The following is a 14,516-nucleotide window of genomic DNA, read 5'->3' as shown; positions in this document are numbered from 1 at the left end:
TCTCATCGGGGTGGTCTTTTGCAGCGCTGCAACTGCACAGTTTCTGCACACTAAGTGGCTTGGCAGTGTGTACACCTCAGGAGTTACACCACAGAAAGCTGCTTTACTGTGCAGAAACTTGCCAGTGTAGACAAGGCCTGAGGTGTCATTTTAGTGCTCATGAAATGCAATAATCCTTAGGTACTTGGCTGCATGCCCTCTAAGAGTGAGCTATGTGTAGCTAACTCGGCTGATTTCTCCTCTGAGATCCTCCTGTGAAGGGAAGTTTCTATACAAAGAAGAGAAGGGTGCAGAGTCTCGTGGTCTCTCTTGGAGCATGGGGGTTTCAGGAGAGCTGGCTGTGTGAATAGTGTGGGGATGCAGGGGGAGAAAATTGTAAATGTGTTCAGGAAATCTAATGAGCTGGATTTAGCAACCATTTGTATGAATGGGTTTTATTTTCAGGTGCTTTATATCATACCCATCACCATGGTAGCTGAGCACCTTCCAGAGGCTCACTAAGCACCTTGACTAGTATCCATTACATTTGTTCACATGAATGTTCGAGGGAAAATCTTTTATTCATCCAACTCCAGATATCCATGCATAAATGAGTGTTTTCAAGCCCAAAGTGTTCATCTGGTCAATACATGCAGTTACATGGTGGGAATGTGACAAGAAAAAGTACAATGTATTAGATACGACAGTCAATAAATCTGGTATATTTCTCTTAAGTTGCCTGGGAATCCACCTATTTTAAAATCAGGGATCCACGTACATAAACATATATATAATATATGTTCGCCTGCCACATGTTCTAAGCCTGTTTAGTGCTTACCTATTTCTCCTTACCTTTTTACATGGGAAATTACATGTCTTAGTGATTTCTTTGGGCACTGCTCCTATTTATTTAAAGGGTAAGTCATCAATTCAGGGAACAGAAACCGTAGGTTATAACCAGTAGCCAATCACACAGAATTCCAGAGACCAAAGCCATAGAGGAGCGTTTGCCTCACACCGTTTGTAAAAATGGAAGTATGTTTGGTGAGCAATTCTGAAAAACAAATCTGTAAAATCATGATTGACGTGTGGGCAAGTCAATGTGAGAGAAGGGCCAGATCAGTCACATTTTTGGTACTATGGTTGCTTAAAGAACTAGAAGATGTAAGTGGGAGTCAATTGCTGAGAAGGGAACTACAGTAGAAAGATCATATGAATAACTCTGTCTGTACTGTCAGCCAAGCAATAAAGTCAGCCAGAGCAAGCTGGAGAAATAAAGTTGCTTTCCTGTTGGTGAGCTTGCTCGTGATTGGATAAGCTGATCCAAGAAGTGGTTTTATACAGTTTCATTCTATGTCACCAACCCGGTGACATACAGAGTGACCTCTTAGTAACCTTGTTAAGTACATGGTAACAACTAAAAGTTAGGGTGATTGATTTGGCCTCTTTCTGTTCCTGGAGTGTCTGCAAGCCCGTTGTGATTCTCAAATTTACTAATGATTGTATTTAATCATCTCACTATTGGGGGAATTTTTTAAAATTCTGAACTGATCACAAATAGCTGTATACTTGACATATGAAAATTGTGTAGTATTTATTCACTGTGATTGGTTAGAAATCACCTGGTGCTGTTTCTGTTCCCTGATTGATTGATTGAAAGAATGAATAACTGGGAAGAAGAACAAAATTTGAAGAATTTAGGGAGAAGTATCAGGAATAGGGACTCTTAAATCGCTTGATTTTGGACCATATGTATCTAACAATAGAAGACTGGAACAGCACTTAGATTTATTACTGTAAACAAAAGAGTTGCAGAACAGACCAAAGTAGCAAAACTTACCAATGTTGTTTATTTAACATATAAACTGTGTAGTCATTTGCATGAAAAAGTTGGTTAGATTAGATTGTAGAGTGCACACATAAGCCATGCTGGGGATTGTGTCTGGGTGGTGTAAGTGAACCATAAAAGAATTAACTTTTGTATAAAGCTTCTGATTCCACAAAGGGCTAGCAACAGTGTCATGCCCAGAGCTGGTATGGTTTTTTTTTTTTTTTTGACAAAACAGTTTTTCATTCAAAAATGCCAATTTGTTGAAGCAAACTTTTTCCACAAATGTATGTGTTTCTGAGAACCTTTCCCAACAGAAGTTATGTTGAGAGAGAGAAAAAGAGTAGTCCAGTGGTTAGGCCGCTCACCTGGGATATACAAAGCCCAGGTTCAAGCTCTCTGTATCAGAGTACTCTGTATCAGACATATCAGGGACTTGAACCTGGGTCTCCCACAGCTCAGGTGCAATAACCACCAGGTTATAGTTAGCCTCTCTCTCAAGCTCTCCTGTTAGAGCTGTTCCACTTTGTAGAAATAATTAAATATTCACTGAGCCAGACAGAGAGAAACTGACTCTATAGCCCAGAGATTAGGGCATTGTTGTGGGTTCAAATCCCTGCATCTCCCACATCCTGGGTGAGTGCGTGAGTGCCCTAACCACTGAGGTATAGAATATGTTTCTTTCTCTGGACCAGTGAATATTGAGAGATGTTTGCTCTGAATTGGGCAAAACAGAGACTTGAATAGGGGTCTGTCATATCCCAAATTAGTGTCTACACTGGGATCTTCTTCAGTGGGTCTCTTGCTGCCTCTTTCATCCCAGTACAGAATGGGAAAATGTTTACATTCAATTTTTTGCAGGATGGAAAAACCATTTCCCATCCAGCTCTACTCTTGCTCCCCGAGTATGACCAGTGAGTGAACGCTTGTTCTGATAACTAACATGATCTCCTGTGGGAGGGCTCTGAAAGTGTGAGGATTACATTGCATGGAACCATCTGGTGTTAGTTCTCTCCAGCTTGCTTGTACAATTCCACTTAAACTCAGTTGAATTACTCTTCCTCTTGTTAAAAACCATTGTTTTTTCTCCTTGCCACAAGACTTGTAAATACTGTTTCTCTAACAACAACAAACTGAAAGCATGCATGTCCAGTGAGGCTGCATGCTTTGAAGAAAATTTTGAACTAGATTCACCGCCAGAAAGTAATCTTATTGTAGACTAAATGTAAACCGATCAAGAGCCCTGATATTTGCTCAGTATTGTTAATTTCGCAATGACTTAGTAGAATGTGAAGGTTGCATTAAAAAAAACAGGTTCTTTATAACTCCTGAATCATTTAACATTTTTTTTGTCTTCTCTCTGGGTGCAGAACTTCCCATTTGAATTTGTTAGAACAACTAACAGCACTGCACACGTGAAAGTATCTGTGGAATCTGCCAAACAACAACTGCATTGCCAACTATTCCAACTGATTTGGATGAGATTACAAGTTTGGTTGATCAAGAGAATAGAATTGATGTAATACACTTAGACTTCTGTAAGACGTTTGACTTGGTACGTCATGACATTGTGACTAAAAACGTGAAACAATATAAAATTAATGTGGCACACATGAAATGAATTAAAAGGTGGCTAACTGGTAAGTTTCAAAATGTAACTGTAAAGGGTAACCATCATTGAGTGGGTGTGTTTCTCATGGGGTTTCACAAAGATCTGTTCTTGACCCTAAGCTATTTAACACTTTTATAAAAGAAAACATAAAATCATCACTGAAAACGTTTGCAGATAACATAAAAATTGGGGGAGTAATAAGTAATGAAGAGCGATCTGGATTGTTTGTGCCCAGTTTATCAAGGGAACAATATGCATTGTAATATGGCTAAATGTATATACACCTCTACCCCGATATAATGCGACCCGATATAACATGAATTCGGATATAACGCGGTAAAGCAGCGCTCCGGGGGGGCCGGGCTGCGCACTCCGGTGGATCAAAGCAAGTTCGATATAACGCGGTTTCACCTATAACGCAGTACGATTTTTTGGCTCCCGAGGACAGCATTATATCGGGGTAGAGGTTATCTAGGACAGGAGGAGGGATTCTACCTGAGGAAACAGTGATTCTGAAAAAGAGTTGGGGGTCATGAATCATCAGCTGAACATGAGTTTCCAGTCAACATTGTGGCTGAAAGGTTAATGGGACACTTGGATGCATAAAAAGGGAAATCTTGAGTAGAAGTGTGGAGGTTATTTTACTTCTGTATTTGGCACTGTATTTGGTGCTACTACTACTGGAATACTGTGTCCAGTTCCGGTTTATTTTGGGTAAATAGCTGCTAAATGCAATTTTGCGCTACAGAAAAATGAGTACAACTTTAAAAAAAACTGATTTCTATGCAAAAAGAGGAAAAACAAGCCCTGAAACAATTTTAAAAAATCCCCAAATCATTCAATTAAATTGTCCCTATGCTGTGCTGCAAGTTGATGAGTTTTTCCCCCTTCATTAACACTACAATCTAGATTGACTTCCCTGTGTATATTGAACACCAGTGTGAGCCAATGCTGAGATCATGTTTCTTCCCTCTTATATTTTTTGTAGATCTGTAGCACAGTGGCATTTATATAGAAGTCTCTAAAGGATAAAATACAGTTCTTTGTCTTTTTTTCTTCTCTTTCAGTGCAAACCATTTCAGGGATTCTACATCTAGGAGTGAATGTCCTAGACAAAAAGAACAGGAGTACTTGTGGCACCTTAGAGACTAACAAATTTATTAGAGCATAAGCTTTCGTGGGCTACAACCCACTTCTTCGGATGCATATAGAGTGAAACATATATTGAGGAGATATATATACACACATACAGAGAGCATGAACAGGTGGGAGTTGTCTTACCAACTCTGAGAGGCCAATTAAGTAAGAGAAAAAAAAACTTTTGAAGTGATAATCAAGATAGCTCAGTACAGACAGTTTGATAAGAAGCAAGTGTGAAAATACTTACAAGGGGAGATAGATTCAATGTTTGTAATGGCTCAGCCATTCCCAATCTTTATTTAATCCTGAGTTGTTTGTGTCTAGTTTGCATATCAATTCCAGCTCAGCAGTCTCTCCTTGGAGTCTGTTTTTGAAGTTTTTCTGTTTTAAGATAGCCACCCGCAGGTCTGTCATAGAATGGTCAGACAGGTTAAAGTGTTCTCCCACTGGTTTTTGAGTATTATGATTCCTGATGTCAGATTTGTGTCCATTAATTCTTTTGCGTAGAGACTGTCCGGTTTGGCCAATGTACATGTCCTAGACAGCAAACATTATGGTTTTGAGTGATATTGTCTTTGTGAAAATTTCTGTTACGTGTGGAACCTCTCTCTGTAGACAAGTAGATGCAGGTTCATCTCTTTTCATATTCATTTTCATGCCATGTCTATGAGTATGGAGCATATCAGTTAGTACGTGGACAGATTTGACAAGTTAGCTACTGGAAAAAAGGGAGCAGATTTTTAGTTATCATCAACATCATGTTCCTGCAATTTATTGTGAAATAAAAATGTAGGTCTAAATCCTCAACTAGGGTAAATCAACATAGCTCCATTGACTTAGACCAGCTGAGGATCTGACCCAGGGACACTAGTGCACTATACATTAATTTTAATAATATTAGTTTATTCATATAAATGCATACAATTTACAAATGTATATAAACAGGGCAAGGTGTTTCACAGTTCAGAGTTCTGTTTTAGCATGCAAACTTTCATTTGTATTAATTTTTGGCTTCATGATAAATAAAACCTTTTGAATTTCAAAAACAACTGTATAATCTTACATATCTCTAATAAAAACAGAAATTTATTATTATAATTGTTTTATAATAAAATATACAACAGGATCCACAAGGCATCTTTCCACATTTCACTTTTTGTGATGCAGTATTTTGATTACTAATATGCATACTGTATATTAAATTTGGATTTAAATATTCAATATTACTAACATATGTTTGATATCACATATTAAATGCCAGATTCTGATACCTTCACGCATGTTCAATATTGCCTTCCTCCATGATAATACCATGGAAGTCAGTGGGTCAAAACTTTTCTGTAAGTGGGAAAACGTATGAGTCCACTCCCCTCCCCCCAATGGAAGAATGTCACGTGAATTCTGAGTTGACACTTGGTGTGTTCACTTTTCCCTATACAGAAATGATGCCCATTGTGGAGGATGGGGCATATTCTCTCTGACAAATGAAAGAGAAGATACACATGAGATCAATGAATGACTCAAGAGATTGACCCCAGGATCTAAAAACATTCACCTCTAGCTTTCCAGTTCTAATTCAGTATATAATGACAGTGAGGGAATGTTCTTACCATCCGATGGCTATTTAGCCTGTGTGAAACGAGTTTGGTGATCCCAGTTCATTTCCAGCTGGACATGTGTCCACAGCACAAAAACCCCACATGAAAACTTGCATTTGTTAGCAATGCTGTTGGCACTTTTGATGGGTAGAGGGGAACGGGACTAAGGCCAAATGAGCATGAAGACTGATCAGCCTTCTTATTCTCTGGAAATGGTCCTCTCCCACTGCGAGTTGAGGCATATGGGTGGAGCACTGAGATGAAGTTTACTCTCCTCCTGTACTTGTTCTGTGAATGAACGAAGAGAGGCTTTCATTTTCCCAGGCTGTCATTCTGGCATATTTTACATGCACTAAAGTAAATAAATACCATTTCTAGAGAGATGCTGCTATTAAAAATACCCTGCATTTTTAAAACCAAACATTTCAACCCATGTTATATTCAATGGTAGTGAATTACCTTGTCCGTTTTCAACCTGAATATAGTTTGTATCCATGTGTGACCATTTTTCACCAAAACTCATCAAAATCATTTGCAGTGTTCCTGTCTAGATCCTCTTCAGGTGTAAATGGATACAACTCCATGGACTTCTGTGGAGTTTCATCCAGTTACACCAGCTGAGAATCCAGCCCTATGTTTTCCCCCCTAAGCCTTTAATAAATTTAAAAAATAATCCCTCATAGAGACTGAAGTGTCAGATGTTAATATTAATGTAGTGGTTAACCACAACATGGCAATTACTGTTTACCAGGCAAGCTTGATTTATTCAGTGCTCGTCACCCCATGTGTAATTAGGAGTAGAGAGCAGTAGTGTCAGTACAAGAAGTTGGCTTTACCAACTTTCAGTTTCAGGGAGAATCTCCTGAAGGTGGAGATCCTTCACTTCTGAAATTGTTAAGAAAAGACAGTGAGACTCATTCCTAAAACATCAAACATGTATATTTCACCATCTCAGGTACCTCAAACCAAAACCCAGATAAAATAATGGAATTTTAATAATAGCATTGTATAGTGTTTTACAGGTCCAAAATATTGTATAGACAGTAACTAGCCATTCCTCAGAACACTCCACTGTGGTAGGTAAGAAAGTGTTATCCCCAGTTAACAGATGGGGAAACTGAAAGAGGAAAAGGCAGACACTTGCCTAAAGAAACACAGTGAGTCAGCACTGAGCCAGTATCAGGGCTCAGGGTGAGCTGACTCTTAAGTAAGTGCTTGTTTCTTGCAGGAGAATTTATTTATTTTGGGGTAGATTTTCAAAAGCACGTAGGGAATAAGAAACAGAAGGCCCGTTGAAAGCCAATACAACCTGTGCTCGTAACTCCTTTAAATGCTTTTTGAAAATCTCTTGTTTTAATCCCTTTAGTTTCCATTTTCTCTGTATCAAGATTAAAACAAATTTGGCATAAAACATTTCTAATATATTCTGTATCTTGGAAAACTTAATAAAATAAAACTTGGCAACCCTGGTTATCTTTCAAGACAAGTTTGCATGGGTTGTTCAACTCAGAAAAAGTTTCTCATCCTCTGCGCGGGCTTGTTCAAGTGGGTCTGAATTCCATTCCATGTTATGTCATTTTATGGTGAGATTTCAGAGATAACAAATTGAGGTCAGTAAAGGATCTGTGAATGACAAACCTCAGTATCATGCTATGCATGATGCACTCATGCTGTCCCCATTAACCTTAACCTTCTTACTAACCTTATAGTGCACTGATGAGGGACTGTATTCTCTTTAAACTAAACTTTAAAAAAAAGCGGGGGGAGGGGAGGGATGGAAGGAAAAATTCAGATCTGTTGCAAGCAACTCCAATTCAATTGAAGTCAATATAGTTGTACCCTCCTATACCAGGTCTGAATTTAGGCCATTATGCCTGACTTGCTACCCCATGACACTAAGGGCTTGTCTTCACTACCCGCCCGGATCGGCAGGTAGAAATCGATCTCTCTGGGATCGATTTATCGCGTCTCGTCGGGACGTGATAATCAATCCCCGAATCGACGCGCGTACTCCACCAGCCCAGGTAGGAGTAAGCGCCGTCGACGGGGGAGCCGCAGCAGTCGATTTGCCGCCGTCCTCACAGCGGGGTAAGTCGGATCAGATAGCTTGTCTCTGCTCCAGGCCCTGCTTGTGGGGGACCCTAGACTCTGGCTTCCAACCCTGCGTGATGCCTGACTCTTGGTTTGCCTTCTGGTCTGTCCTGGACTCTGACCTCCCAGTACTTGCTTGACCTGACTCCTAGCTCCTGGTTTGACCACTAAGGCTAATGCCAGTATCCTGGTTGTTACAATTTTCAATTGTGGCCATACAGAAAACAGGGAAAATCTTAATTAACTAAATCCATCTGCATCCAACTAAATCCATCCATTATTTGCAATTCCTGCAAGACCTTCACTGCCAAAGGGCTAGATTGGGCAACTCTTGTGTGAATGGGAAATTTGATCACACAAACAAGACCATTAAAGTCAGCAGATCTATTTGCATGAGTAGGGTGAGTAAGGATTGCACAATCTGGCTCAGACTAATGGAGAAATGAGATTACTTCCATTTCAAGGCAGCTTGAGTCATTTTTTTGCTTTCATAGAATCAGCATCATGGAAAAAGGAAATACTTTCCTGTAAAATATTAACTTGGATTTTTAAAGGTGACTAAAGGAGTTAGTTGCCATCCCCCACTGAATTTCAGTGGAAGCTGGGGGCCTAACTCCAATAACCCCTTTGAAAATTTCAGGATTAGTTCTTTTAATTCTAACCAAATAAACTGAGTGAGTGTGTGTAGGGGAGGGGGGGGGGAGAGGGGTTAGTAAAAGGAGGGTCCCGCTGAAAGACTGGATGGGTTCAGAGCTCTGGTGATGCATTCAATGGTTAAAGTTAGCTGGGTTTTGCAGCCCCAGCTGAAAAAACAACAATGCATACTATTAAATAAAGAGTCTTTTGCAATTGGTCTGTTGATGATGAAGGTACGTGATACAACAGGATCTGAAATAGCCCACCGGACCTGATAAAAGGGGAGGACAATGTTGACCAGCCCCAAGCTATTTTGTTGCATATTTTCTGCTCATTTCAGCATACCACGTTATTAGCAATGATGCAGAAAAATGCATGTTCCCTACTTGGGAGGCCTTCCAGAAGGGACAGGAGCATGCATTTGGAATTGGTATTATGTTAATTTCAGGTTGGCAATGAGTAACATTTATTTTGGATTGTCTTCTGGTTTGTTGAACTTTGGTTTGGGTGAGACGAAACTATAGTTGGTCAAACCTTAGTGGTAACCAGGAGAAGGCAAAGGTTGTCCACCTCTCTGAACAGGAGAGCCTTGTTGGCAAGGCTGAAGAGCTAGCAGCTCAGGAAGGATATGAGAGAGAGCTGGTATGAAGGAGAGGGATAGAGAGGATGGATATTCTGAGATTTGGATTCATCAATAGGGAGGTGCAATGAGCATGGCATTCAGATTGCAGCTTTCATACACCTCTTATGTGGATGGACCCCCAAAACAGCACTACAGTCATCCTACTGAAGCTGGGAATGGGCAACAGGGTATGGATTGCTTGGTGATTACCTGTTATTTTCTTTCCCTCTGAAGCACCTGGCATTGGCCACTGTCAGAAGACAGGATTCTGGGCTGATGGACCTTTGGTCTGACCTAGTATGGCCATTCTTATGTTCTGCTAGTTCCCATATCTGGTGGTTGTCTAGGTAGAAGTAAAGGATTGAGATTGTTTGGATTTTGAGTTTTGGTTCAACCCATTATAAAGACAGGGAAAACTTGTTAAATTAAGATTCAGGTCCAGAATTTCAAGTACCCTAAAATTTGTGATTTTGGTTTGTTTTATAAACAAAATGTGGAGGATAAGGAAAACAGTGAGAAGATGAGAGATCTGAGAAGGAGGAGCAAGGGGGAGAGAAAAGAGAATTCAAGTGGAAAGGTGGAAGAGATGAAAGCACAAGGATCAAGGAGAAATTGCTCAAGAGGAAAAAGGTTATTTTGTCTAAGGAAGAGAGAGAAGAGAGAATCCTTCAGAGGGAGATAAATTGAGATGGGGGGAAAAGAATAACATGGAAAGGGGGAGAGAACAAGGAGAATATGTAAAGATGAGAGAAGTATTTAAAGACACCACAATTCTTCTAGTAGTGAACTGTATTGATTTATGTTTCTAAACTTGTCTCTATCTTCTGCCTCTCTGACTGGCAACTGAGCCCTGGTCTACACTTTAAAAGGTTGACCAGCATAGCTTTCTTCCCCCACTATTAGGGTGACCAGACAGCAACTGTGAAAAATCGGGACGGGGGTAATAGGCACCTATATAACACAAAGCCCCAAATATCGGAACTGTCCCTATAAAATCGGGACATCTGGTCACCCTACCCAACATAGCTATGCAGTTATACCAATATAACTGTACTTATACTAGAATAGCTTGTGACCGCCAGGGGACTGAGCTTAAGCTATACCAATATCAGAATATGTATAGAGATAAAACTGCATTCACACTAGAGGATTTTGCCATAAACATTAATCTTAAACAAAAAGATGGTTTATGAGCACTGAATGTTTTTCTGTAGAAGCATAGGCAAAGAGAAGTTATTCATGGGTTTAATCGATGAGGATGAGAATGCTGCAAAAAGCAATGATGTGTCTATGATCATTAGCATATCCATTACATTTATAGGGCTGAGAAAAGAGTTGTCAGTCCCATGTTAGCTTTCAAAGAGATATTCACCTCCAAGTCGTGTGTATCATACTTTCATCTACTGCTGGTTATTGGATGACTGGGTCTTGGAATGAAGTAGAGGATAGAACTGTTGGCCTCAAAACATTGGGAAATATGTTTTGTTTGAGTGAAAAATTGAAAAATAAGATTAAAATGTGAGCAAGTCAAACCCAGAAACATGGTGGTCTCCATCATCCAAAGTAATGAGATCTTGTTCAGATGCATGGAAATCTGAATTTTTCAATTACTAATTAGCAGCAGATAAAGACTGGAGGCTGCAGATATTTTGGGGTGTTACAATGCCACAATCCCTTGGCATACCTGGCTATGTCTTTGTTATATCAGACTTAGATGGATGAATAAGAAAAGAATTCTATTAGCTATTCTGTTCATATTATTCTTTCCTTTGTCCACTGACTCAGTGTTATAAACTCATCAGGACATGCATCCCTTCAAACAGGTCATAATTCACTTGCTTGCCCTTCAGCACCATAGACATGGCATATTTTACATCAACTTACCTATATCTGTCCTAGCCATACACCTCATTTGCTGGGAATACTTGAGCAGCTAGTGCTTGAAGCAACAGTTTGCTATGTTGGTATGTGCTATTTAACTGAGGGTGGATATTGGGAGAGGTGGCAGAGAGGAAGAAGCTGACTTCAGATGGAAAGGACTAGATACAATATGTGATCCCAATCCAGGGCCCACTGGTTTACGTGCTCAATCCCTGTTCTGGGGTACTACACAAGGCAAAACTTCTATTAACTGCAATGAGAGTAAGATCAGGGCCCTGTCATTTTCTGCTTTGCTAAGAAATCATTCAAAATGGCCCCCTACTCAGTAAACAGGAGTTGTAAAGAGAGGGCAGAATACAGGACTGAACAAAGCTTCTTCCTTTATCGAAGAAGTCTGCATTGTGACCATAATGTAATAAGCAGTTTATTAATATGGACATTTTAATAATAGCTGTCTTGTATATTATGCAGTCTGTAATGATAGCATAAGCAAAATTTATATTGAAGTCAGGTGCTTTGACAACAGATTACAATCTCATTGCTATAGTATAAATGTACATGACATTTGTCCAAGAAAAGTAGTTACATAGCATACTAATATAGATACCAAACAATAACAAAATATTGAAGTAAAGCAAACTGCTTATTCTCTATATAGGAAGCTACTGGACTACTTAGTAGCAAAGATTTTATAAAGGGTGTTCGTCATCATCATCCCAACAGAGAGTCCTGAGGTCCTCTCAGTCAAACTCCCAATGACTTCATTGAAAGTTTTGCTTAAGTAAGGACTGGCTAAAGACTTCAGGATTTGTTCCAGTGTTAAAGGATGTGGAGTAGCACAGGCATATGAATAACACTTCTTTTTACTCACTCTTTTCTTCTGAATCTCTTTAATGGATAGCAGTGTCAATGCCAAGTCCTCTGGCAGCTTTAGAGAGATTTCAGAAGAAGGGTAAGTAGTAAGCATATGGAAGCTACAATCATGTATTGCCTTTGATAGTGATTCTGTTCATGTGTTGCAGTCTAATAATTAGCAATCTTTAAATTGAATATTGACTGAGTTTTATCCTCACATTTGGCATTTCATGTATTCACCTTAAGTGATATCCAAAATACACCTGGATTGTTGCTACATATTGGACAAAAGTGGGGTTTGTTTTCATCTCATTCAAAGGAGGAGCTATGCTGGCAGAGAATAAATAGATAGCTGACAGTTAGAACTAGGAAAATCTATGATATCAAAAAATTTTCCATTCTGAAACAGAATGAAAGCAAACAAAAAATAGAATTTTCCTGCAAAATGAAAATTCCAAAGAAACCTCACTTTGGATCATTGTTTTGTTTTAATAAAATCAAAACATTTTGTTCTGATTTTTTGATTTTTTTTTACTTTAGAAAAGTATGTTAATATTAAAAAAAATGGATTTTGTTTTGAAAAGTCACTGTGAAATAAAAAATTAAATGACTCTGTTCTGCGTCATTGAGTTTTATCCTAAACAAAATTTTGTTTAAATCAGCATGTTTTTTTAAAACAATATTTTGATTTCAACAGAAGCAGCATTTTTCATCAAACCATTTTGGAAAAGAAATTCAGACCAGTTCTATCTGTGTCACTTGTGGTGTAGGATTTGAGGGCAAACCAAATCTCAATGCCACACCCATGCATTAGACTTTATATGAGTGTCCATTTGAAATCTGGGAATAATCCACTGCTGCAAATATCAGATTTATTTATATTTTTAATTGACTGAGTACTCATGGAAGGTGCTTTATTGATACACAGCTGACTGAAGGCCTCTGTTTATCCACAGAACAGGACAGCATAGATAGTGACAGTACAAACTTGAAATTAAAAACCTCTTGATTTGGACACAGTCACATCACATGTTCTGTAAAGAAATATTGACTAAGGGATTTATGGTAACTAAGGCTTAACTCCAGTGCCCATCTGTGTACCAGCCCAGCTCTTCCTACATTCTGTTATGCAAACAATTAATATTTGTGTCTATGTGGATATATATAATATATGTGATATATATAGTGAGTATCTTCTCTAGAGGCAGCATGATCTGAGGGTTTGTACACAGCATTTAGGATTAGGACCTCCTGAGTTCTAACCCCAGTTCTGTTATGGACACTCTGCCCTGCCAAATTACTTCTCTAACAAGTGGAGATTGTATTTACTAACCTGCTTCACAGGAGAGTTGTGAAGATTAACTAGTTAAGGTTTGTGCATTGTTTTGAACATGTCAAGTGCCTTAGAAGTGCTACAAATCATTTCCTCAGTTCTTGCATTAAAACTTCAATAGGGAGGCGCAGAATATGTCATACAAATTACAATCTCTACAAACTCCAGCACAATGCAGATGAAATCTGAAAAATCAAAGATTAAATTATTTCTAATCAATGCTCTTTCATTCTTTCCCCTCTCATGATAAACCACCTTGTCCAACTCACAGAAAAGAGCCACACTAAGATAAATGAATAGTTACTTGCAAGTTCTCACTGTGTGGGGCAAATCCTGACCCCATCCTTGCAAGAAGGCAATGGAAAGCAAAGCACACCTATGCTTTATTGGAGTGGAGGACCAAGCTGCAGGGACTCCATGCAACAAGATTCCACAACCCCTCTACCCACCACAGAATGGAGTTCTGAAGTTGCATTTTGTTCTGCAACACAACCTCACTCCCCCATGCAGACTAACTCCACCTCTGCCACTGATGGGGTTTGATGAAATGAGGCCATGTCAGTTATTTCTCCCTGTGATGGGTTTGGTCACAGAGACCCCCTTGGGATTGTCACCTGACATGCTGAATTTACCTCTGAGCCCATTTTCCCTGCCAGCTTGGGACTCCAGAACCCTGCCTTGTTGAGCCAGACATGCTAGTCTGCTGCAATACAGACCCAGGTCTGGTCCACGCTCCCAAAGCTGCAGACTTTAACCAAAAACTGCTCAGCAGGTCACCTATCTCCAGCACCCAGACACCCAGTTCCCAAGAGAATCAAAACCCCAAATAAATCTGTTTTACTCTGTATAAAGCTTATACAGGGTAAACTCATAAACTGGCCACCCTCTATAACACTGATAGAAAGATATGCACAGCTGTTTGCTCCCCCAGGTATTAATCA

The sequence above is a fragment of the Terrapene carolina genome, unplaced genomic scaffold, assembly GCF_002925995.2.
Source record: "Terrapene carolina triunguis isolate 2854851 unplaced genomic scaffold, T_m_triunguis-2.0 Scaffold179, whole genome shotgun sequence".
NCBI classification, from domain to species: Eukaryota; Metazoa; Chordata; order Testudines; family Emydidae; genus Terrapene; species Terrapene triunguis.
The sequence above is the reverse complement of the archived record's forward strand: the minus strand, read 5'-3'. Positions refer to the sequence as shown.